The sequence below is a fragment of the Anser cygnoides genome, chromosome 13 (assembly GCF_040182565.1).
Source record: "Anser cygnoides isolate HZ-2024a breed goose chromosome 13, Taihu_goose_T2T_genome, whole genome shotgun sequence".
NCBI classification, from domain to species: Eukaryota; Metazoa; Chordata; class Aves; order Anseriformes; family Anatidae; genus Anser; species Anser cygnoides.
In genome coordinates this window covers 14,600,180-14,625,215 of record NC_089885.1, presented here as the reverse complement: position 1 = coordinate 14,625,215, position 25,036 = coordinate 14,600,180, and the positions used below count along the sequence as shown (strand labels likewise).

Here is a 25,036-nt window from a genome sequence, read left to right as displayed (position 1 = left end):
GTTTCCACCAGGGCCGATCACCCTGTGCCTGCCACCGCGGGGCTCGGGGCAGAGCCCGTTCCCCTCTTGCGTTTCCCCAGATTTCGGGCCGACAGAGCACCCCCCTTCCCCTTCCCTATTTTTCCCATCGAATGCCGCCTTTCCTCAGCTGCCCCGCGGAGGCCCCGCGCTGCGGGGCGCGGTGGGCAGCGACGGGGCCCCCCGGCACCACTGACTACCCCGTAAACAGCGTGCTTGCCACGGGGTGAAGGAGTCGATGCTTTTTATTACCCTCCCCGGAAGATCAGGTCCGCAACGAGAACCTTGAGTAGCAAAGCTCGCGTTAGGAAAGGTGCCTCGACTTACAGCTTGGCAGCAGCCGGTGCGCTAACCTTGGCTGCGATGGGGCGGCACCGAGGGGAAAGGGAAAAAAAATATAATAATAAAAAAAGGGAAAAAAAGGAAAAAAAAAAGATAGAGAAACAAAAACAACTCCAAAAAGCAGCCAAGCAAACCGAAAGCCCCACTGCAGCCCTCCAGTTGCGGCTCCCAGCTGAAGGCAGCTCTTTGCCCCCGCTCCGTCGAAGTCCCCTTGCAGGGGGCAGAGGCGGCTGCGGGCAGGGCTGCCCGCGGGACCCCGTTTTGCCTCCCAAGTTTTCAGAGCCAGGAAACTGCCATTTCCCGCTACCTTCGCCCATTCCCCGATAGCTTTCAAGGCGTCCACGTTTATTTTAAAAACTCTTCTGAGAGCTGTAGTAAATTGCGTTTGCTTGTAGCTACAAAGGAGAAAGTTAAGCATTTGTCTCTGCTGTTGTATAGGCAGCCAGTTGTTTTAATTAAAGGGTGGGGATCCGTGATATATACACCAGATAAAAGCAAATGCACAGAATAAACTAATTAAAACATTGTGTTTGGAACACATTTTATTTCTTTTTTTGATCTTAGTTGTGTTTTAAAGAAATGTCAGCGCACTATAAAGCAACCTTATTTCCCTTATAGTGTGCGGCGCTTTTCAAAGGCTAGTGTGATATATTTTAGAAAAGAAATCCCGCTGTGAAAGCTTGCGTGTCTTCTCTTTACCAAACTAAGCTCTTGTCAATCATGCCAGGGCATATCCAATCACCAAGTCCCTTTTTGGAAAGCAGCTCATCCCGCTGTGCTTTTATATATCACACCGCAGCATGTTTAGATGCATTTTTACTATCACTTCAGGAGCGGTGACTGATGAGAGCGCAGTTACAGTACCGGCTTCCCCAAACGCCGGAGTTGCTAACAATTTGCCTGGCTATTGTGTGCGTGTCTTTCTCTCCCTCCTCCCCCTTTCCTGCCTCACGTTGCCTCTGTTTGTCATGGACACCAAGATGCGGGGGGGTGGTAGCAGGATCCCGAGGTGCCCATCACCTGCCTGGGACACGGGGACGGGCGGCTCCGTGCCTGCCCAGCCCCGGGGAGGGGAAAGAGCAGGCAGCTCGGGGCTCCCCCGATGGCACCGGAGAACCGAGGGCACCCCACCTTGCCCCGGGCTCCCCCCGGCCCCCCCTGCGCGCCCGGCTCGCGGCCGCAGAGCCGCTGCGCAAAGCCCCGGGGCTCCCGGGGGTCCCGTCGGGGGGTCCCGTTGCGGGCGGAGAAGCCCCTCCAGGGCGGGGGAAAGCCTCGGAGCACGGCGAGGCGTGTGTGGGGCAGGGCTGGAAACCTGCCGGTCCCCCCCCCAACCCCCCCCAGCCGCGAGTGGTGACAAAGCCGCCTGAATTTGCTCCCTCGTTTCAATTCCGAGCCCTGGAACCGTTGCACGGGCGCCGCGTTTACCTCTTGATCCCGACTGGAAGTGAGAAAAAATATAGACTTTTTTTTTTTCTTTTTGCTAAATTTCTGGACCCTAATTGAAGACAAGTGGCAAATGGTTTTTATTAAAATCCCCCTCCTTTTTCCTCCGCCTCCAGCTCTGGGTGTTTTCAGACAAACTGTGCAAACCTCTGGCGACGCACACGTACAGAAACATTCGAGATTTCTCCGTTCAGTAATGCATTCATATCGTCTGGCTCGGGCTCTCTTCCCAGGGGCAAATTTCGGGGACACGGCCGTGCCCAGAACCCCCCCGGTGCGTCCCGTGCTGTGACCGTGTCAAAGAACCCGGGAAGGGGAGCGGGGCGGGGGGGGGGGAACGGACATCCCCGGTGCCCCTCCGCCTTCCGAGGCGACCTAGGCACAAAGGCTTCCGACGCCCAACCTGTTTACACAGATTTCCTCTCACCTCTTTGGCTCCATCATTTTATCTCATAAGATTTCGCCCCCTTCGTTTGCAAGAGATGGTTGCAAATTTCCCCCAGACGTTGGCTTCTCCCCACGCTCCTTGGGTGAACCTGGTCGGACCGAGAGAAACCAGTTGATTTTATCGTTTGCCTTAAAAAAGGATCAGATGCGGGCATTTATTTCTATTTTATTTCCCGTTTACCGCACAGGCTGTGGCGGCTGCTGTACCGCAGCTCTCCCTGAAACGTCGAGAACTAAAGGTGCAAATGAAGCGAGGACTTACTGATGCAGGGGAAAAAATTATATTTCATATATATATATTATATCCTAAAAATCCCTGGCACTTCGGATGCCGGGAGCCACTCGTGCCTTCCCCATTTGTCCTCAGGCATCCGAGCCGCCGCGCCCACGGGAAGCCCTGCGCGCCCCCCGCGCAAGGCGCGCCCCCGCGGGGCTGGGGGACACCCCGCCCCAGCCGATCCCTACCCCGGCCCCCCGGCACGGCGAATTAAAGACCTCCCCGGACCAGCACTTGCCCTGCTTTGTCTCCCTCCCCCTAGAAAAGAACTTGTCCCGCTGGCTCTCCCCAGAAGCGATGCCCGGAGCAGGGGCTCAGCCCCCCTGCCGCAGTGTCAGGCCGTGCGAGGGGACCAGCCGGAGCCCCCTGAGCGTGCCGGAGCTGCTCTTGTGTTCCCGGGAGGCTCCCGCTGAGCGGGGCTGGGTTGTTCCTCCCTCCCCAAAGCTCCCCCCCAAGGGACTTTGTGCCCCTTCACCCCAGATGACAGGAGGCAGACTTGGAGCCGGTGCCGTCTGGGGGCCCGGGGAGGGGACCCTGCCGAGCGGAGGTGGCTGGCGGGGCAGAGACCTCCCGGCTGGAGGTCGGGGTCTGGGGACAGGAGGCCACCTGGGTAGACACGTGTCCCTCTCACCCATTTAGGACACAGGAGGCTCCTGTCGTGTGCTCAGTGCTGGAGAGCAGAGCTTAGATGTGGCTCTTTGCAGGCTGGGGCCGAAAGGCAGCACCCCATGCTGAGCCCAAGCCCCACTTGCATGCCAGGGTGATCCCCAGCCCAGCCTGGGTCCGGTCATTTGGCAGTCCCCATTGCCATGTGCCTTGTCACCAACATTGCCACTGCCAGGTGCTCCACACAGGTACAATGCAGGGGCTTTGCTGGGACACCCTGGGGGAGCAGACCCCATGGCTTTGTGGGTTTAAGGAGAAAGGACATGGTGGCAGAAGCGCCCACTGGGATAGCATTAAAATAGGTACAGTTGCATGTGCCAGGAAAGCTTCAGCATCACCCATGCACACCTGCCACAGGCAGAAGTCACTGCCAGGTCTCTGATATTAAAAAGACACGCTTAAAACTGTTTTCAAATATCATCATTTCAGAACAGCAGTGCTGCTTCATTCCCCTCCGCCCCCCAAACCCCAACACGCACACACATTTTTACATTTCTTGAACATTAACACAGCACAGAGATACATTCACATGGGTTTTCTCCTCTAAATAATGAATGTAACAATTGTTTTTTTTTTAAAAAAAAAAGAAAGAAAAAAAGAAAAATAAAAGAAAAAGAAAAAAAAGAAAAGAGCAAGGACAGAAATAAGCACACAAACCTAATCCAGTTTGGGAAAAAATACAGACTGCTCTCCAGCCCTAAACACCCACATGCAACTCAACACTAAAGTAAGCCTCCGCAAAAGCAAGGAAAAAAAAATATCCATCTCTGCCCTCAGGACTAGAAAATACAAGAAACAGGCAGCTTTCTCAGCCCCCTCCCAGTTGCCAGGAGGCCACAGTGCTGGGCTTCGCTCGCCGCTGCCAGGGCTACCTCCTGCAGCACGAGTGGTGGGAGGCTGCTGCTGCAGCCCAGGCTTTAACTTCCCAACAGTAACAGCAGCACTGATTTCCCTAAGTGTGAGGATTTGGGCCTTAGGGTCTCCAGCTCAGTTTTGCAGGTGAAGGGTTTTTCCACCTCTCCCCCAGTGCCACAGCTGGGAAGAAAAGTGGCTCCCAGAGCAGCCACTGTCCCTGCACAGCACAGCTCATGGGAGTGCACACTCCTCATCTCAGAGCTACCACACGAGGTAACAGCAAGTTTGCACCCATCCTGCCCACAGAGAAACAGCAAAAGCTGCCCAGGCAGCTGCCCTAGCCAGGAGACATGCACTGGGAGGGACACACCAAAGCCCAAAACCATTGCTTAAATACCTTTGAAAAAATCTGCATTTCAAATACTTCAGGGAAAGCCTGATGCATGTCCAGCAAAACCAGCAGGTGGGAGCCATCCCAACTGTGCACCAGTCCCCCCTCACTGTCCCAGCCAGAAGTGCTCAGAAAACTCTGCACCTTCTCACCACACACTGCAAAACCTACCCCACAAAACACAAGCTCAGGTGTAACTTACTGAAGCCAGTGATGCTCCTCACCTGCTGACAGCTGAGGCTGCGCTGAGGTGCCCCACAAGTGAGTGGTGATGCACAAATCGCGTAGATTTTGTTGTTGGAATTTGTTTTCCACACATCTTTAGTATAAATGTAGGAAACTATGAGCTCCCAAATCTGTCCACCTGCAACAGTACGTAAAGGAACAATACACAAACGGATAACTCGGCTTTTCTATGAGGTGCAAAATAACTCACCGTTTCCAAATTCGCCCAAAGAAGAGAATAATGTGTAGATAAAGTGCGTGGCCTAAGCTCTTCAATAGTTCCTAGCCGGTATTGATGGCAAATAGATGCATAAATATAATCTGTTAACAGGATGTTTGGGCCAGATGCTCTGTGCTCTCAGCCCCACCAAACCCCAGGCAAGGCCAAACATTTTGGAGGTGGAAATACTGGCATCACTGAGCTGATATTTTACAGATGCTGCTGTACAGTTCTTACAAGTGTTTTCATAAATTCATAGTTGTTGCTGATCTCCAGACAGCAAATAGAAAAACTATTTGTTTTGGAAAGTTTTAAAGGTATAAAGCAGATGATATCCAGACCAACTGTGGTATTATTACAATAATAAGGATCATTAAAATAATTTCCACCTTTTGAATTAGGAGTTGCGTAAAATAGCAGTGTAACAACGATGTTTAGAATAAAAATTCAGCACCAAGTTCTTACTGTAGCTGCTGCAAAACTGCACACAAATCTTATTGCAAGTGTAGTACTATTGTTTTTAATGGATTACATTTTATTAGATTTTGAAGAGTGTTCACATCATAAAATGCAGGCAGGAAGTACTGTGTATGTAAAACACATCCACATTAATTATGAAAGCTAGTAAATGAATCATACATTACTGCAAATATATTATGCATTGCTTACATTGCTTTGCCGTGGCATGTTTGCACGATAGAAATAGAAACTAGAAAGAAAGTCTGAAAAAAGAAAACAAAGCCCTAAGAATAAATAATAGCATTAGCTAAAGAGGAAAGAAGAAAGAGGAAAAGCACAGAGGGAAGATGTGATACCAGCATGACCTTATTTTTGTAACAAGCCCCTGTGATATTTCAGTACCTGTGCACTGCAAACCCAGGAGTCGAAGAGAACTCACGGGGTGTTTTCTCTGACCAAGTTTTGTGTTATTTTGACAGCAGAATCGTGTGGCCTATCTTACAGAGCATCACTAGAACTCACAGATCTCACTTATTTTTTCAAAAAATTACTTCTCATGCCTGTTCGCAGATTTTAGCAGAGTTGATGAAGTACTGTGTAAGGAGAATGAACTGGCTTTTCAAAATGACAACTTATTTCCTGCCAAATTTGCTTTAAGAAAACCACTTCAGTTCTGTGCACGAGACTTCATGTCGCTTTGATTTACTATCCGGGATATAAAAGGAGATCGGTTTGGTTATAGTGGAATTTAAAGCAAAATTAAATTTTTCTCCTATAGGAAGAACATTATGATTTCATACAGCCAAAACACACACATCATGTCCGCAAAACACTCGCTGTATGCTCTTACATGAGGCAGGGAGGGGAGGCACACCATGAGCCCGTGGAGATAATACACATGCAGATCTGCGTTCAGCCAAATCACGATGAGCTGCAAGGCTGATGATGAATCTTAAAAATTGCCATGAGGGTGGGGAAAGCACAGCTGGTGGCAGCCCTGCGCTCGGTGCCTGTCCCCTCGCGCTGGTTTGTACCAGAGCATCTCGCTGCCGTCAGCGCTGAAGGCAGCTGCCTGCAGAGCTAATGCTGGCAAGCTGGGCTTTTCTTCTGGCAGCTTTCTCTCCTAAGCAAGGGGTATTTTCCAGGTCAGTCATCTGATGGTTCACATTCCCCCCAAACCTGCTGGACCGCTGTGCCCTCCACTCTTCCAGATGCGAAAGCCGGGCTCTCTGAGCAGGGCAGGGGCTGCGTGCCCAGGATGGGCAGCAGAAGCTGCCTTTCTCTTGCAAACAGTGCCACCAGCCTCCCTCCTGTCTGTTTCGGAGGGGCCCCTCTCTGTCGTGCTCCTTGCGCTGGTGTTGGCATCCGGCGGGTCTCGCTTGTGCGCCAGGCTCCACGCTGCAGCGCTAACTGCAGCAGCAAACACAATATGCAGTCCTTAGGGCTTTAAAATCTTGTCAGGCTCTGCACGGGCAATGGAATCTACTCCGGCATTCCAAAGACAACCTCCAGTGGATTTTAGGAAGAATTTTATTTTAGGGTCAATTTTGGCACACATATGTTTAATCGAAATTAATTGCTCCACCCCATCCCTGCTTAGCACACACTGTCCAGGGTAAAAATACTGCAGTGACAGAGAGGCTGTGGGCTATTAAACCTCACTGAAGACTTCCACCCCCCTTTGTCATATACTGAAGGTATCTTTCCATGAAATTACTCATGTTAATTAACTCTATGGAGATGTCTGCTGATTTCTACTTGAGTAAAATCTCTGAAAAGAGGAAACTCGAAATGGGGAGTTTGTGATGAGCTCAGCCCACGGAGGAGGGATACTGAAAGCAGAAGCCAGGGCAGGCATGTGCAGTAACTGCAGCAAACCGCACTGTTCAAGAATCTCAGTTCCACACAGCCAAGCGACTAGGGCTGCTCTGGCCCACCATATACATGAGTAGGTCCCAGAAATATTTGGTGTTTGATGCCAACTCATCATTTCCCTCCAGGTCTGAACACCCAAGAATGTCAGTTGAATATTCATTTCTGTTAGACCTCACATCACATCGCTGAGGTGAAATAATGGAAAAACATCAGTTGGAAGAGATCTCTGGAGGTCTTAAGCCCCACCTCCACTCAAAGCAGAGCTAATTTCAACATCAGATCAAGATAAATTTTATAGTAGTTAATCTGGTAAAGCCATGAATGAATTACACCACACTCCCACTCCCCATGTGACTTTCAGTGAGATCTTTATGCTATTTCCCATCTAATTTTGTCGTTGTCTTACAGCTGGATAACCTATCCTAGGGAAGTCTCGGGGAATTGTACTGAGAACAGAACAGGATTTTCTAAGCCTACAAAGCTCTTGTTGTCTAACATGCCATTCACCATCCACTCTTAAAACCTCCAACACTGACCTAAGCCACTGTCCTGGTGAAGGACGTAGGCCACTGTATTTAAATGGTTTGGACTGGCAGCAGACAGCCATGCCTGCCTTCTTTCTGAGAAATAAAAGGAGAATAAGGTGTAATTAAAAACCTAGGAACACTGCAAATGGATCGGGTAAATGAAAACCTTGAGGACATGTTATTCGCATTTGACAGACCCCCGTCTCCCAAATTTTTCAGAGCATCACCCATGCCAGAGAGCGGCTGCACAGCCAACGCCTCACATTTAGGGATTTGGGTTCCATGCAACACCATCTGGCTGATGTCGTCATGATCATCGCAAGAGAAACTGCTGTGGCATTGGTGGCAGGCACTGGGTGACACCTGGCCGCATGCCCTCGTCCCTCCTCACCCTGGGTGGCTCCAGTGCACAGAGCTTAGCTCCCTTCCGTGTTACATTTCCACCACCTTAGAGCCAGGAAGTAAAATACAGCTTTTGGATGACTTCCGCTAGCTCCAGGAAATCTAGAACCTTTGCCAAAGAATTACAGAGACGTAGTGTTAAAAAAAATAGGGTTGTCTCCAAAGTCTTTTAAATAAAGAGGCTGCAGTCGGCACCATTCCTGGCAGGCAGGCAGGCAGGGAGACTGACCTGCCCATCAGGACCCCATTTTGCGACTTACAGCAGCCTGTCAGGAAAGATCGATAGTTGGCATGGTAACAAGCTCATTTCCCAAGAATGGAGCTCCTTTTTATTAAATTTGGCCGTCTATTGATCAGTTCCTGATCCACGTATCAAAACATGACAAGCACTTAATGAATCACAGATTTTTATTGAGCTGAATAAAATATATATATATATTATCAGGAGGCAGCTGGGAAGTGCTCCCTGCTCACAAGTGCAGCACGGGCTGCAGTAAGGGGCTGGGGCAGGGATGGAAAACTAGTACGGATGCAGCTTGCTCTTCTGGTGATTTTAGGACAGTGTTTGGAAGACCCTCTGTTCCCACGCATGTTTCTTACAGCGGCAGCCCCATCAGACAGCTTCTGCTGATGGGTGGGATTCTATCCCCACTCACTGCCCATGGCTCTCAGCTCTGGCTGCGGTGAAGTGACTGATAAGGTCAACCCATGCACGCTTGCTGAAAACTTCTCTCAAGTTCAAGTCTTGTGTTAAACTTGGTCCTGCCAAGCTTTCTTTGCATTCTCGGCCATGTGGCCCTAGCCCAGCAGCAGCTCGACCGGTCCTTGCTGCAGCCTGGCATCCCCTCTAGCCCATGTCCCCTGCTTGCCAACCCAGGGATCCACACAACTCCTGTTCCCCAGCATCCTTGTCCCAGAGGGCAGGTAACTCTGGTGTGATACAAAACCTTTGGCCTTTCCGTGGGAGCCATACAGTCCATCAGGAAGGTGATAGGCCTGTTCAAATTGCTTTAGCGCACATTTACATGAGAGATAATAACAACTCCAAAGGCTTCTTCCGGACTATTAAATACTATCCACTTAAAATAGTGTCTGAATTCATATTGAAATGACAGACTATAATAATACAGTCATAGCCATCCAGCATACAGAGCCGACTGTAGATGCTTAGCAAAATTGCAAGATGTACTTATTTACATGATACATAATATGATAGCTGAATTTTTCAGGTCATCTCCTTTGACTGGTCTGATACAGAGAAGTTGTTGTAAGATATCTCTCTATCCCACCCCATCAGCTATTTTAAAAGGAGACAAAACACCCTGACCACACTCAGGAATATACTGGAGCTTTCAGACAACCAACGATTCCACAAACTACAATAAAAATTTCAGACAAAAGCTAAAACACCCCCAACATATCTCCTGTACACCCTGGAGACAGTTGCCACATCAAAACCAATCAATTCACATTGGATCCCACCATTTTCAAGCAGCTTGACTTAAGGAAGTTCTTAAAAACTGCCCAAACCTTGCAGCGCATTTGGGTTTATTTGCCTACAGTCACAGCAGTGATCCTACGGCAGGGAGAGGACTTGAAATCACTGGTGCTCAGTGATGTGCTTGGTGCACCATGCCCAGCCACATGTATATACGCACGTCAGAGTGCATTGCTACTGCTCACATTCCTGCAGGACCATTATCCTTTATCATTTAGGGTTGCTGACATTGCTTGAGCACCGGTTGGAAAGGTCACAAGAAGTCAGGCCAGGAAGCAGTGAGCTTTCGGGAGCGAGCGATGCCGAGAGAGCAGAGCAGAGCAGCCGTGTGCTGGCTGGGAATGACAGCGCCCCAGGTCCGCACAGACACTGACATTCTCCTCCTCGACTCAGAGCAAAGGATGAACTTTGCCAACACATTACTCACGTTTTTTCCAGACACTCCAAGAACAGGAAGAAATCAGGTTAAATCAGTGAGTAAGTGGACAAGAGCAATTCTCTTAGCTGTCGTACCCCTCCAAGGGCAGTTTTGGAGGAGAAACAAAAGTGCTGCATCGTCCATTTGAGAGCTTAGCAAACCCTGCCAACATTTGCACAGGAAGAGCAAGTCCTTATCTGGTCTCCATTTCAGACTGTGCTCCCAGCCCTGCGTGTTCCCTTCCTGAGAATATTCAGCCCAGACAAAGCTACCTAAGCATCCCGAACACCTGAACACACCAAAAGGCAAACACTGCCAGACCTCTCCGGAGAACAAATTCGAAACCCATCACGTCATTTAGGGGGGGTTTCCCCACGCAGCCCCCAGGAGCTGGGGCCAGCCTCTTCCCAGCCACCAAGCTGAATTTCAAGCGACCAGCTCAGTGATGCCCGGGCGGAGAGTTAACATGCATTCAAGCAGCTGGTAAATTTCCTAAGGGAAGTGGTGGTTTGTGTGTTTGTGAGAACGAGCCCTGTGCCACTTTGAGCTGCTTTGGCAGGAACAGTGGGATTTCAACAGATCTGTGCACTCAACTCCGTCAGGGCTGGGAAAAGCCGATCAGCCCCAGCACCGGGCGTCCTCCCCTTCCCCTTCTTAGAGCAACTAATTGTGGGGACAGGAAAGGAGACCGCAGGGACTAACAGCCTGATCTTGTGTGAGGGTTTAATTTAAGTTAGAAATAACATCTCTCTTTCTCCTATAGATCATCTTAGGATTTTGAAAGGGCAGTCACGCAACTTCCCCCGGCAGTTATGGCAGAACCGCGCTCGAAAATGAATGGAGCTCGTGGAAGCATTCAGGGGCTAACAATCGGATTTATAATTAGGCCTAAAAAGGGAAGAACACTGAATAAAAGCAGCACAGCCAATTTTAGAAGAAAAGGAAGTTCTGGATGGAATTCATTGGGGTAAGGCACTGAAGTGGAAATGGAAAGTGTTCAAAGATAAATGAGTTTAGGCCTAAGAGTTTGCTTGACATCTAGAAAATGTACTAGGAACACAGTGTCAAGAAAAGCTAACGTGAATAACAAAGAAACACAAGAAGTGAGAGAAGAGAGGAAAGAGCCACAAAACTTTGGTACAACAAAGAGTTGCAATTATAGAGGGAAATGTAATGAAGTGTAAAAAATCATAATGAAAGCAAAGATGGAGAGTGAAAGGATGATTGCATATTTGCTTAATGCACATCGGAGAAGTGTCAAAGACATGGGGAACAAGAGGTCACTAAATGAGAAAATAAAGCCCCAGAGGAAAGGCAGTGAATTTATTGCTTTAAATACAGATTTATTTGCCCGGGATTTACCACTTGAGGGCCAAGGACAGACACAAGCAATGGAAATGTTTTCCTAAAGAGGCAAGATTTCTGGAGGAAACCGAGTTCTGCCCTTAGACAGCCAGTAGCACGGTTCAGTCTGGCGCAGCAGCAAACAGCTGGGGGCAACTGGGCTGCACATGGGGGGAGCTAATGGGGTCTTGGAAACAGAGGGAAACCTCAGCCTGACCGTGTACAGCATCCCCCAGGTACGTGGGAATCAACATTTGTTTTCCAATAGACTTTACTGTCACAACAAACGCTGCCTCAAAGTGGCCCAGATTTGCAAGTTACCTGCATCAGACATAGGGCTCCCCTCCTCCTCCCTCCATCCCACCCACCCTCCCTGGATACAACCAGGACCCGAAATACCCACCCCATCCAACCGGCACTTCCCAATGCCCTTGCTGCATGGAAATAAGTCAGTGTCACGGCCCGCAAGATGTTCTTACTAGGTTCGGAGCAGCAGCACAAAGTGTGGTGGAAATCATCTCGGGTGGGTGTCTGGGGTGCGTGGGGAGCAGCACTTGTGGCCCCAGCTGGGGTTTTTGCACCCGGCTGCTCTGTGGCCATCAAAGGGCAAACTCAGGGTTTCGCAGCTGCAGGGAAAACTGAGCTTTGCTACTGAATGTGAAATGCAGACAAAACACTGTTATCTGAGAACATATCCCTTTCCCAGCACAAGGCACAGCTGTGGCTCTGCATTCACAAGTCTATCACTGGTTGCTGACTCCAGCCAAAAACACAAACCACCACTTTCTGTAGTGTTGTTGCCAACAGTCCCCTCCTACACCCGGAGGCTCACAGGGCTTCAGGTACCCTTTTGTGCCCTGCGACGGGGAATGCCCCCAGCTAAGGGCACAGGCGGGGGTTCTGCTTTGCAGGGAACCACACTGACGGAAGGTGCCGGCACTCTGCCAGTTCCCAAAATCACAGCATGGGATGTTAAGCAGATGCTAATGGAGAATATGGCTTAGACCAGTCCATCCCCAGCACCGAGAAGCACTGGATGGGACATGAGGCCGTTGGCAGAGATGAATCCTCACCTCATCAAGTGTCCCAGCAGTGGAAGCCTGTGTCAGTGCTGGATCACCCCAGTGGAAGTCTCAGGATCCTGAAGAAAGCCCCCGGGCTGCCCCAAACCCTCCCTTCCCTCTGCACCTATGGGGCTCAGCACCATCTCAGCAGCAGCAGAAGCTGACAGCCCATGGCTGCCCAGAAAACCGATGGAGAAAGCAAAAGGGAGCAGAATGAGGCTGCCAATGTATTTTCCCTCAAAATCTGAATAAACAGCAGTGATGCCCTGGGAGCGAGATCCTACTGGTGCATTTATCAACGGAGCGATATCTAGACAATTAGTTGTTTTCTCTAATTTAGGACTAATTTTGTCCCACCAGTTTAAATTAAAGCCCCCAATAGGATAATTTCCTTGCAATCTTAATTTTGTTACAAGCGTTTCATTAATCCAATCATAACTTCTATAATATTGTTTGGCAGCTGATTGAGACTACAGTAACCACAGGGGTTCGGGCGCATTGTCTCATTTATGATAAAAAAAAAAAAAAAACGTGAAATGACTCCAATTAAAAATTCTTTTAGTACTGTCTAATATGTGAAACTCCCCAAAGTCAGGCCAGGAGCATCATCATTCCATCCACACAGCCCGTCTGCGGGTGACAGCAGAAGCTACATTCTAACGTCAACCGTATATAAGTGTCTGTCTGTCTAGCTGTCTATGGCAATAACATATTTAAAGAGAAATGCCAAGGTGGCTGAACGCCATTCACATTTGAAAATATTTGTCTATGGCTTTGGGGAATTTTCTCCAGAGGATTTTGGATTTCCTCCACAGGTCTCCTTCAGCTCCCCGAAGTCATATATTGAAAGCATCCCCGGCCATAATGCAAATACTCAGCACATGGCAATTCCCTGCAGATCTCATATTCATAGCAAGAAATGGGAGAGAGAGGAATCTGATGCAGGAAAGATCTTGTGGCAGTAATTTCTAATAACACACAGTGTTGTCGGCAGCATGAACTTCAGCTTGGAGATGTGCTGATTTGAGGGGAAAAAAAAAAAAAAGCAGTGGGGATTTTAAAGCAAATTCAGGTCTTAAAAACCGCACTTTCTTCAAGTCACACACAATCATTCCTGACCAAAGTTTTCCAGACGCATTGAAGTATTGAAGTATAGAAGGGAAGTGACAGAAATCCCTTGAAATAAACACAACAAAAGAAATCAAAAGAAAATCAAAATTAATCTAGGCCATATAATAGAAATAATAGAGCCGATGGGATCATTGCTGCTTCTTCTCAATGAACATGAGCCCACAAGAATGGAGGGACAGCTTCACTTCGCAACCTGGACCAAACCTAGAAGGTTCAGAAGAACCCAGCACCTGGTTTCTCCTGGCTGAAACCCTGTGGTGTTTGCCAGAGTCTCTTTGAGCAGGAGCACAGCATCAGGCTGGACCTTGAGCAAGTGCCCAGATAAGAAAATACAACCCATTTTTGGGCCAGCCCCATGCCACACTGCCAGGACAGAGAATGGGGGATTTGGGGCCATGCCACTGCCCAGACTCAGAAGCTTCAAAGGCAGCAGGACGTGGGGTGGAGAGGGAGTTGGCCAACTGGCCCTGCTCCATCCTCAGCAAGGGCATGTGAAGTATCCAGATAGAAAATGGCATGTACGAGTGTGCTTTCCATCCCACTTAAGGGTGAGTCAAGATCCAGAAACTGCCCCAAAATGACCGTAAACAAAGAATTCCCTTTGGGGACTGCCAAATCGCTCCCTTTTGGCAGAGGTAGGACAACAGCAAAACAAGAACTGTTGGGGACTCCTGCCAGTTATCCCACCAACACAGCAGTTCTTCCCACCTAAAAAAAGCAAAAGTGAAGCACGGCATGTTTCAAACCCTTTTTCCCTTACTTCCTCAAGCACACTACCGGAAAGCAAGAAGAAGCAAGAAAACCAAAGCAGCTCCTACCACCTTTTGCCGTTTAATAATCTACTCCCTCTAAGCAACCTGTCTGGCAAATCTGTTTTTCTCATCAAAAAACAACTCTGTCATGATACATGGGAGGTGTGGTGGGAGCATCAGCCATGTCCCTGGGCACTTGCCCCATGGCCATCCTGGCTGTTTCGAGGGAAGGGAAAATCAGCACTCATCACTCCACGCTGGCAGGTCCCAGTGTCATATGGAGGATGGTTTGCAGAGAGCAAGCGGTAGTGTCCGTACGCTGAGCTGGTAAACTCAGGAATTATTTTTTTTTCCTCCTCAAAATCATGATTTTCTCCTGTCTTCGTTTCTGTAAAATTTCTACGCCAAGGTTACAAGTCCGCCTTGCTCAGAAGCAAACTTCGGCCTTCAGGGAGGGCCAGGAGGGGTTGGTTGCCTTTAAACAGCGACACTTTTCCTTTTTCTTCCTACCCAAACAACCCAGGCAGAGCTCTCATTTTGTCATTACAGCTCTTCCTTTTGTGTCCTGACCTAAAAGGAATTAACTTCTGCCCAACTTGAAAATAACAGGAGCAGGCAGCGAGGCCTGTACCAATAACTATGGGTTTAGAGGCTTCACGCTACAGTTTCCATACATCTCAGCTGACGAGATGCACCGAGCTGCACGGGGCCACATGGCTTTGCTGGAGGAGGACCTGGGTGCTGATGGAGGCAGCAGAGCTGGCAACGCAGGGTCAGAGCAGTTCAGCCCCTCATTCACAGGGACTCTGTCCCGGTGTTGCACTCCAGCCCTAGCCCTTGTGGAAATTAGTCTTTGCATGGATACGTATAAATAAATCCAGGACATTGCTTGCGTAACGCTAACGTTTTGCAGTATCTGGCATTTGCCGCTAGTTGAAGGCAAAGCAAACCATGCTTCAGTGGAGCATAAAATTGCTTTCCTTTGGAACAAGCAGGGCATTGTAGTAATAGGCAAAACTGTACATTGTGTTAACGGCTGTATTTTCACATTATTGATTTACATTGTGTAATGCCATGCAAGACCTGCTTTCAATGATATGTGCATCTGTCATATCACAAGAACTGCAAAAGAGCTAGGCTGCAGGCTGCTAGGAAAATGAAGCGCTGAGGATCCCGGGGCACATGCACATCCATGTGCCCATCATGTGGAGGTGATGATTAGGGGGATGTTGTGGTAATGAGCAGGTCCCAAGTGTGCGCTATGTAAATCAAGGCTGCCCGGGTCAGCTTTGACTTACTGTGCACATCCAACTTTTTCAGCCTGCTTGCTCTTCTGACAAGGAGAGTGTATGTAAATGGCTTCCCCTGGCAGCTTCCTCAGCTAGACATGTTTCAAGGCATCCAAGATGGATGTGTTGCATTTTTTTTTTCTCTCCTTCCCAACCTTTTTCTGCTGGGGCCAGATCTGTGTGGCCCCAGCGTGGGGCTCTCCATGAGGATCCCCATCCCCTGGGTGAAAGCGGAGCGGTATAAAAGGGCCACTGAAGATGAAATTGGTGAGGCTTTCTATGGGAAAGGTAACCATTAAAAATGCCTCAGAACAGGAAGACAAATATTCTGCTGATACAGCGTTTTGAATCTAAGCAAATTTACCTGAAATATGGAATAATGCAGTGTTGATTTCAAAATTTTATTTTAAAAAATAATCACTAGTTAATTTACAGCTTTGTTTTATATCATCTAGTGCGATGATAAATTAGGTAAACTACATTTACTGATCTATAAAATCTGAGCTCATTGCTTGCTTTGGCTACAGGTGCTACATATTACATCAAGCAACATTGAAATAGTATTTTTCTTCCCTTTTATTTGGTTATTTCTAAAAGGATTAAATTGCCTCACTGCTTAGAAAGAAAGGACAGCTCTGGACCCAGCTCATCAGACCAAGAGTTAAGCAATCAGCTTCCAAATACTTCCTCAGCTACCGACTTTCTGGCCTCAGGTAGGTCACTGTGTTTTTTGCATCAGCTCCTCCAGCTGCAAAAGGACCCAGATACACCCTGGAGGATGCTGTGAGCAGCAGCACCGGAGAAGGGCTCAGTCACCCAGAGCCTGCAGAAGGCCATGGGACACCAGGACAGACAGACTGCCCTAAAACCAAATATTATTTAAATATTTGTCTAGAATGTGTCAGATTTAATAATCAGAGGGGTTTCTTGTCTCTTTTTTTTTTTTTTTTGGTCAGCGGGCAGTGACAATTGTGTTTTATAGCTGTCTTTTGTTTTTACACACAGCAGGCTGGAAATTGTGGGAAAAAGCACGTAACGTTGAGTTATACGTAGTTACTCGTAAGTTGATTGTAATCTCTGTTTTTAACATGCTGTCCCTGACTGGGTTTATAAGCACAGCACCTGCAGATGGTCTTTCCTTAGTAAAAGACTCAGATATCGCCTGAGATGAATTCCCATCAGGAAGATTTTAATGGAATATTTGAATATTGATCTAGATACGAGTTCCTTTCTTTTAAGTTTCTAGACCTGTGGCCATGCCTCAGGTGGAGACTGTGGCGTGCCCCAAAGCTCCCGGCCACGCTTCAGTCCTCACGGTGACACGTCATAACTTCAGACGCCAGCACAAACCCGCCGCATTGGATCCAAAAGCAGGAGAGATGATTTTGGAAGGTGGCTTTTTACCCCAGCTACTACAACATGGAAACATGGTAGAAGCTCAGGCCAGCGCACTGCCTGTCCCTGCACTCATATCTGCCACATGCTTGTCACACGCTGAGATGGAAACCTGGGGTTACGTGGCAGTTCTCCTTTTCAGTTCACCTTTAACCGTAGATTACTTGTGTGTGTGCTGGTGGTTCTCCCTTACAAATCTCATTTTTTAACTCTTTCCCAGCCTTAATCTTCTCTTTGTTTCAGTTGAAAGACTGGGGGACATTTTACCAAATTATGTCACACGGTCTGAGATGAAATCCAAGACACGGCATAATCTTAATTTTTACTGCCATAAACAGAGAGAAACAATCTAAAATAAGGAAAGTTTTTGGCTGTATCATTGTTGTTTTCTTTGGTAATTGCCCTAGTACATTTACATTGATTTCTGCCCTATTCTCCAGGCCTGCGAACCATTAACTGCCAAAACTTTATCACTGTATGTTGTTTTAAATACCACTGTGTGTTGTTTTAAATGTTGGTTGTGTCATCAGCAGCTAACAGAAGTGATGCAACTCTGAACTTGGGTCTTGGAAGGTAAAAGTCTTTTCAGTTTGTCTTTAAATATTCAGATAAATCCCGTTAGCTTTCTCCACACCATCAAAGTATTTGGGTAGCATAAAGCCCCTGAATACATAAAAATGTATCTAAACACCTTGTAAATCCCTACACAGAGCTGTTGCCGACGCTACTTTTAACCCTAGGAAAACATTTCACCAATTACTGATCAAATACAATACAGCTGAATTTTACCACCAGCACATCATTTTGATAATGGGTATGGAAATTATCCATTCAATAGCTATTCAGAAATAACTTAGAAAGATTGGTTTTCAGATACTTCTGAGAATCCTAGAATAATCCCCTATAATCACCGTGGTGAGAATCCACCAACATTTTTCCCTTTGAAAAAAGCTTGTTTGGGGCTAGAGCGTTGGTGGTCTCTGCCTGTCCTCCGACGGATGCGTTCAAACAATCTCTCTGAAATCGCGATTGCTTTGCTGGCAGAGGACAGAGGGTTTCGTGCACTGACATGAGTCAGTCGAGGAAGTCTGCCAGCAAGGGCAGGGACCCCAGTGCTCCCAATCAGCTTGGCTACTCAGGTGCACATCTGCAACCCCACAACAGAAATTTTCTTCCTCTCCCACAATGCAAACCTGCATCATTTTCTATCTGGAATCAGGAAGAATAAAACTGAAATACCCCAAATAAGCAATAATGACTCTGTGCACTTCTCTGTTACTCTGTGCCAGCTGCTAAATAAGACCCAGGAATGTTTTGAAATGCTCTGAGTTTCTGATTTTTCTTGCTTCTTTTGATGAGACTGAAAGGATTCATTCTTTCTTCATTTTGGTAAGATGCTATTTCCTGGTTTACCTGACTGATTTCATAGGTATAAAACTTAGTCCTTCCTGCCTTGCTACAGGAGATACAGCGGGGGCTGCTGTACAAGAAAAGCTTCCCCCCTCCAACATGATACTTGTGCACTGGACATACGTATAACAAAAAGAAACTCCAAATATTTTTAAACCTTTCCTGTCCTCTCCAGCAACTCAGCTTTTGCTCCCTACGCCTTTATGCTGCTTTAAAATAATAATCATAATAAAAACAATTTGAACTTCCAGTCTTCATCCAACAGGTGAGTGCTGCAAACAGACACATGTTATGGGAATTGCTAGGCTCTATAGCAGGGTCCGCTACCAGCCCCAGAGTGGAGAAAAGAGAATTGTGTCACCCAGCAAGGCACCAGCCTGCAGAAAGGCTGTGGCACTACCAGGGACCCACGTGCCTCAGATCCACATTGCAACAGTCATCCTTCCCTGCCTACCCAAACCCACAGGTTTCAGACCCCGAAGCAGAGTGTGAAGGGGTTAAAGGAGGGTTAATGCTGCAAAACACTAGTCCGGAAAAGTTTTCTGGTGTCTGCATATGGGTCAGTTTTCATTCACAAGCAAGTTCACAGAAGGCAGAAAGCAGCCACAAGAGCACGCGTGAACAACTGCGACAGACTCCCTGCACTAACTGGCCCCAAATCTCTGTAAATAGGGCAACGTCAAAACACCGGTATCTGGTTCACAAGCAAAATCATTTCCTGGTGGCTTGAAGAGTAAATCACACACCAAAAATGCTCATAAACAAAATGCCAAATCCCTAGTGATTTGTGGAGAAACCTGACAGCAGCCCCCTACTGTCACAAACAGCTAGCCCAATCTGTCCACATGTTGCTCAAAGCCAAGAAAGCAGCAAATTTGGGTGCATAGCCTACTTCCTATAAGCAGTTATTGAAGCTCTATGGCAACATGAGCAGGATTGTTTTGAGGGGTGGAAAAGGCACAAGGTCACACAGAGCCAAGGGAGGTGGCACTGGTGCTGCACCTTCCACTCTACCTGCTGGGCCAGCTATTCAGCAGCAGGCAAAATGGGCTGTGAAGAGCGTAAAGACACCCAAATGTCACAGGTTCCCTTCCTCAGGAGGCAGGATGGACTTCAACAGCAGCAGCACTGGAAATCCCCAGGCAGCATCTGTAACCATGCTCCTAGCTGGGACATACAGTGGCCTCCACGACCCACCAGCCCCAGCACAGCGAGGACCGGCTGGGCAGCACTCAGGGCAGCCCTGCTGTAGGTTTTTACATTGGCTTTAACTTCCACAGCAGATTATTGGCCTTTCCAGTCCGGTATTTAACAATCCCCATTCATCCCCACTTCTCCCTTCCTTCCACTTCATTCCCTTTCTTGCTCTGTAATAAGATAGGCAACAGGGCACATATTTCTCTAGAACAAAGCATTATCATCCTAATTACAGTTTCCTGGTGTTTTCTTCACTTTTACCATTTTATTAAAAACAATTAGCTGAGAAGAACCATCTTTTTTAATCTCTATCCTATTGTTCTGATCTCTTCCTGAATCTGGGGAGGTCTTTTCAGAGGCTATTTTATTCATAATTACCTGTGTTGGAACAACTGCTCAAAAAGTGAGCCCAGAAAAGATTCTGTTAATACTTTCTTAGCAGGATTGATCCTGCTGCCTCTGAAGCGTGTGATGCTAAGAATTTAATAAAACATATGTGAAAAGAATAGCTTATTTTCAACAGTCTGTCCAAATGACAGATACAACCTAAAGTATTGACAATGACTTGGAGTTGCAGTGAAATCTGGACCAAAGACTTTTGTCTCACTGCCATACTTGTCTTCCCCAGCTCCTTCAAGGAGTCTGGCTACTGGCAGGTATGGCAGGAAAGATAACACAGCAAGGGATGTGGATTTTACAAGACAAAGATCTCAGTCCCATCCATTCACACTTCAAACCTGCAGGACTTCGTTACTGGTGTGACCTGGAGGAAGGCTGGCCCTGTGGTCTAGCCTGGTGCTGATGCTCCAAGCCCCCTTTAAACACAGACAGCCCTAGCTTGAAAGATGCCTGCTGGATTTTCTTTTTTTTTTTTTGTATAAAAAAAATCTTATTCTGAAGCTTTCTCCCCCCTAATTTTGTGTTTATCCTATAAGCCTTTATTTAAAATAGTACACCCAGAGCACCACGATTTTCCATTTGAAAGAGTCCCCCCCCAACCCCCCCCCCCACACACACACTGGGGGAAAACTTTAAAATGTATCATATTCAGTCAATTGGCTCTTCAGGTTTTTCCAAGCTTCCCCTCCACCACCTTTGTTAATTACCCGCCATTTGAACAAGGGTCTTCTCCAGCCTTGATCCTGCCGTGAAATCACGATGCTATATTTGTCTTCCTAACATCAAAGTCATTTCCATGGTCACCAACTGTGATGTCATAAACACATTTTTAATGGCTTGTTTACAGCAGGGAACAGAAGGAGAGAGTAAATTATGGGTGGAAGGAAACTCTTATCGATACACAACAGTTTTAAGCACAACTGTGAGGCTGAAGGATGAAGAAAACTTGAGACCAGAAAAAAAAAAATCCTTGTTGAAGTAGGTTTTGTTCTGAAGCTCATTCCAGCACACACACAAAAGAAAAAATTTTTAAATTACCAGTGAACAAGAAATCCCAATGGATTACTAATATATCAGTCAGTCCAGAGTTGTGGAAAGCGATTTCTAAGCCTGACAAATCCATGCCACAATCCACCCAATTTGCTGTATAAGTGAACACATACAACACATCCAGAGCAACTACTCCTACAGAAGTACTTGGGCAGGATGCAGTGGGTTCCAGGCATTACTGACTCATACAGTTTTACTTGTCTCAGGTCACAACAAGGATCAGGCGTTCCTTGAGAGACACTTCAGTTGATTCAGAAAGGTTTTTTTGGCCAGTGATGGCCGTGGCACAACACAGAGACAGTCTAACAGGAATCCACCAACACAGCTAGTCCCCGTTTTGGCCACCACTGACGCCACTTTCTTATGATCCGCCTTTTTTGGTTCCCAGTAGCTCAAAGTTAGTATCAGCTGTTGGTTTCCAGCATCTCCCCAAGGCAACCCTATTCAGGTGCTGCCCATTCTCAGTAAATTAATGAGTGGACCCAGACATGCTCCATGTTGGAGGCTGGCTAAAGCAGGGCCCAGTACAGCACCTCTTGTCCCACCCCAGGGCAGAGATTAACTCCTTTAGACCTAACCTGCTCAAGAGGGTGGTGAAACCAAGTCAAATGTAGTTTCTCTCAGAAGTAACGCAGATGTTTTCCATGGTTGCCAGAGGCCAACTGCTGGTTCAGGCATTGGTCAAACATCATGTCCTCAGGTGGCAGGACACTGATGGGGAAACGAACACCCCACATCCATCCTGGAGGCCATCTATCTGGAGGGCCCAGGTAGATGATCGAGATAGCCCTGGGAGATGCCTGGCAGACGGAACTCACTGTGGTCAGCCAAGGAAACCAGCACTGACCAAAGCTCTTCCATGCTGGGTAGCACAAAGCCTTGCCGTAACCTTCTCTGGGAACTTCAGGAATGGCCAGTGAAGGGCTGACACACTTCTGGGTCAGCAGAGGAGCTGCAGCAGTCTCTGCTAGGAAAGGGTCTCCCAAAGTGGGGTCCTGATCAGCTCCAAGGGGTTCCTGCTCTCAAGGCCACCAGGACCAGGGCCAGCCAGCTCAGTGGTACCCCCAGGAGTGCTAGGCTCCCTCCACATCCAGGCTCTTCCAGGCAAAATCCTCAAGTAAAGCTCACCCTGGAGCCTACAGGAGGAAACACTGGAACTGCTCAAAGCCACGCAGCCATCCTGGCACTTAGCTGCCTTAGATACATCACAGCAAGGCATTCCTGTACATATGCTCCGAAGAGATTATCTCCCCCCCCTACCCAAAGAACACACGGGGAGGGGGAGGAGGGGGACGACTCACTGGACAATGAAATTCCTTAATTCTTCTCGTGGGATGAGGATTTATGTAGCTCCTTCCCCGCTCCAATACGGGGAGCTCCCCAGTAGGAGATCCTATTGTATATCACATATTAGCAAGGGTACATCTTTCAGCCTGCTCTTCTGCAGAGCAAGCGCAGTCCCTGGCACACAGGAGCTGGGATTTTACACACCCGATTCATCACCGAGGCTCAAAACAAGTGAGCCACCATTTTGCTGCAGTCCCACAGCAGGAATAAAATGGTGGCATAGATGAAAACTGCCAGATCAAACACGAGCCAGTTGTCAGTCACCACCTGCAGCTCTTCCCCGCCTTACATGTAACACTGAATTCATAATCAGGTTAATATTTGATTTCTGGGTGCTTAAACAAAACAAAACACACACAGGCACACAAAAGGAAAAACATAAGGACAAGAAGAAGAAAGAAATACAGTAACAGATCATTAATGTTGCAGGCACGATCTACCAAGATACAAACTACCCATGTTAGTACTTAACGTTTACCCCACAAAACGGGAACGCCCCAGCTCTGGTGCTTAACAGAAGAGGCAACTGGCTCACTGAAAGGCACCACCACCAACCAACTGCACCCACATTTGACATGCAAAGGGTTTAGTCCCTTTTGTCAGCCACCAGAGCATTTCTCATAAGAAACTGGAAAAGTCAAGAGTGTTTGTTTAATTGCTCCTAACCAGGCTTCCCAGCCCCCCCATCCCACATCGCACCAATTTTCTGCTGGAACACGTGGACATGTCAGTGCACACTGCTGGAGGATGGCAAGAAGCCAGGCAAGCACAGGGCTTCCAGGGAGGGCACTTACCTATGGGCAGATCAGACACAAGAGTTTGCATTTTTCTTGGATTTGCACGTTTCTCCTGCCCGCTGGTGTCAGTGGGAGATCAGAGCTGCTTTCTGGGGAGCACAGCATGCCTCAAAACACACACGTGCACACGCACAGTGAGTTTACCTTACAACAGAGCCTGAGCACCGCAACAGGACCAGGACAGACCCACGACCACCATGCTTAATGAGGGACCAGCAACAAGATGAAATTAATTTCTGCTCACATACAATCCTGCTCTGTATTCAGCTTTAAGTTTAAATAATATTTCAATACTCTATACAAAAAAAAAAAAAAGGATTATTGTAAATAGCTCTTAATTTTTAAAGTTAAAATGAAGCAGTGTATTAGCTAACAGTAATTCTTCCCAACAGCATAGATTACCTTTAAAATGAAAGCATATACTCTCTCTTCAGTGCACAGAACACTTAAAATTCATTATTTATTTCTGCCAGAGACTGGGACAAAATATTTCTCGACTTACACTTTTGAACTAGTCTGATTTGTATATACTGTAGGTTTGCTGTATTCTGCTCTCCATCCCAGGAGGGATATTCCTCCATCCCAGGAGGAGGTTATCAGTTGTTAGGCATCACCCACAGGTGAAAACAATTGCTCAGGCTGGGCTTCTGCTTCCAAATGCTATGATGACTTGGGGGAAAAAGATGCTACTGCGTTAAAGTATTTTACAGCAAAATGTTAGAAATAATGCTTTGGAGCATTCAGTTTATTAAGTAGGACGTTTAGTTTAATAAAGAGAGGCCAAAGTGTCTGTAGAGTATCACACTGGAAGTAAGAAGGGATGAATAAACTTCTCCTGTATATTGAGCAGCATTGCCAAATGCCTAGACAGCACCCTGGGAGAGTGATCAGAGGGGGAAAACTCAGTGGCAAAACAAACTCCCTCCGATCTCAAAGGCAGAAGGATCAACCCCTAAGTTATTAAATTAATAGGAACCATGAGGGAAAACATTGAATGTCTTTGCTTTGGCTCACTGTGTTTTTCTGACAAGGCTGCAAAAGGAAATTTGTTGGGGGAAACAGTTTATGCTGCTCCTGGAGATGGCCATCTGGGATGTGGAGATTAGTGTTTGAGATTTCTATTATCTGAAACTCCACTGGCAGAGTCCATAAAAAAAGAGTGTATAAATTCTGTAGTGGGGTTTAAGTAAAACTATTTTATCTGGGGACTAAGAAATATGTGTAATTACCATCAGTGGATAATGCTTTTTCATTGCCATTCACCAAAATTGGTTTACCAGATATTATTCCTAAGAGGTATAATTAAAATCAACATAAAATCTAGAACAGAGTGAAAATAAAACATTAGGAAATAATGTCTTTACAATTACTAGACCAAGCAGTGCTCTGCACTGCAGTACAAGCATAATCACTCTCTGGCTAGCAGTGTTTGTTTTCTCTGTACAGACACCTCAAACTCCCAGGCTTCTCAGACAAGCTTCTACTTCGCAGCCTGGTGTAAGGGCACAGTTATTTAATAATGCTCCATATTAAAACCCTGCTCTGAAAAGCAAATGAAAGTGAGAGAAGTTTATTGAATGCATCTGCTGCAGTGTTTCAATGCCACGTTTGTTCTCGGCGTTATTTGCTGAGTTCCCACTGACAGCAGATGGAAAACCTCCATGGTTTTTAGGCAGGTTTGGATCCGGACTGATGTCCCTGTCATGAACTCCTGCCCCGGCAAAATGTCCACAGATGTCAATGGGACTCATGCCAGGGGAAAAATGAATGCTGAGTCCCACACTGAGTAGCAGGAGGG

At 47.3% G+C, this 25,036-nt stretch overlaps 2 long non-coding RNA genes across 2 annotated transcripts; both read right to left on the bottom strand.

The window, feature by feature from the left end:
- Window positions 1-934: 934 nt before the first annotated feature.
- LOC136791872 (uncharacterized) lies at window positions 935-20,821 on the bottom strand. The gene is made up of 3 exons (XR_010834824.1): window positions 20,752-20,821; window positions 4,664-4,803; window positions 935-2,339 (listed from the first exon to the last, which is right to left on the bottom strand). It is a non-coding gene; the product is annotated as an uncharacterized lncRNA (long non-coding RNA).
- A 326-nt stretch (window positions 20,822-21,147) lies between these two features.
- LOC106037484 (uncharacterized) lies at window positions 21,148-23,887 on the bottom strand. Its single transcript, XR_010834825.1, has 3 exons — window positions 23,641-23,887; window positions 23,236-23,533; window positions 21,148-22,776 (listed from the first exon to the last, which is right to left on the bottom strand). It is a non-coding gene; the product is annotated as an uncharacterized lncRNA (long non-coding RNA).
- Between the last annotated feature and the right edge of the window lie 1,149 nt (window positions 23,888-25,036).